Below are 1,001 nucleotides of genomic sequence, written 5' to 3'. Positions count from 1 at the left end.
ATATTTGAACAAAAATATTTATGTTAATGCATTAATTTCAAGAGAATCCATTATAGGTGTATATGCTTGAAAAAAATATGATTCTTTTGGCATGTAATATAAATGCAAAAATAGTTTGTCCATTTTCTTAAAGATTTGAAAAGGGTATTAGATCATTTTGAGTTTAAGATATATCAGAGCAAGAGAAGATAAATAAATTTTGCAATGTATCAGAGCAAGAAAAATAATTTTTACAATGATATCAGAAAAGATTTTACAATGTATCAGAGCAAGAAAATTTTATAATATATCAGAGAAAATTTCATACTGTATTAGAGCAAATGTCAGAGAAAATTTCACACTGTATTAGAGCAAATGTTATAATATATCAGAGAAACTTTCACACTGTATCAGATCAAATTTTATCATGTATCAGAGCAAGTTAAAAGAAATTTTAGGGTGTATCAGAGTAAATCAAATTTCTTAAGTTGTATCAAGGTAAATAAAATTTCAAAAGATATATCAGAGCAAGTTTGAATTTTGAAATATATCAGAGCATATAAAAAAAATACTTATTTGCATTGTACTTATGATTTTGCTTTTGATGGATGGCTTTTTGTTTAAGTTATGTCTGATACCAAATTTCGATACCAAATTTCTCAAAGTTTTGTTTAATTTCTCCAATATTTGTTTTCCAATATATATATATATTTTAATCTTCCAATTTTTGTTTAATTTCTCAAGTTTGATTTAATCTTTCAATTCTTGTTTTTGTTTAATTTCTCCAGTTTGGTTTAATCTTTCAATTCTTGTTTTTGTTTAATTTCTCCAGTTTGGTTTAATCTTTCAATCTTTGTTTTTCTTTAATTTCTCCCCTTTTTCTCATAATTTAGGGTTTTGCTTTTTTTTTTTAATTTCAATTTTTGTTTTTGTTTAATTTCTCCCCCTTTTTGACATCATCAAACATAGTTAACTCTTCCTTTTTCTGAAACATTCTTTAATTTCTTCCCCTTTAAAGTTTT

The sequence above is a fragment of the Elaeis guineensis genome, chromosome 5 (assembly GCF_000442705.2).
Source record: "Elaeis guineensis isolate ETL-2024a chromosome 5, EG11, whole genome shotgun sequence".
Lineage (NCBI taxonomy): Eukaryota > Viridiplantae > Streptophyta > Magnoliopsida > Arecales > Arecaceae > Elaeis > Elaeis guineensis.
Note: the sequence above shows the minus strand (reverse complement) of the source record.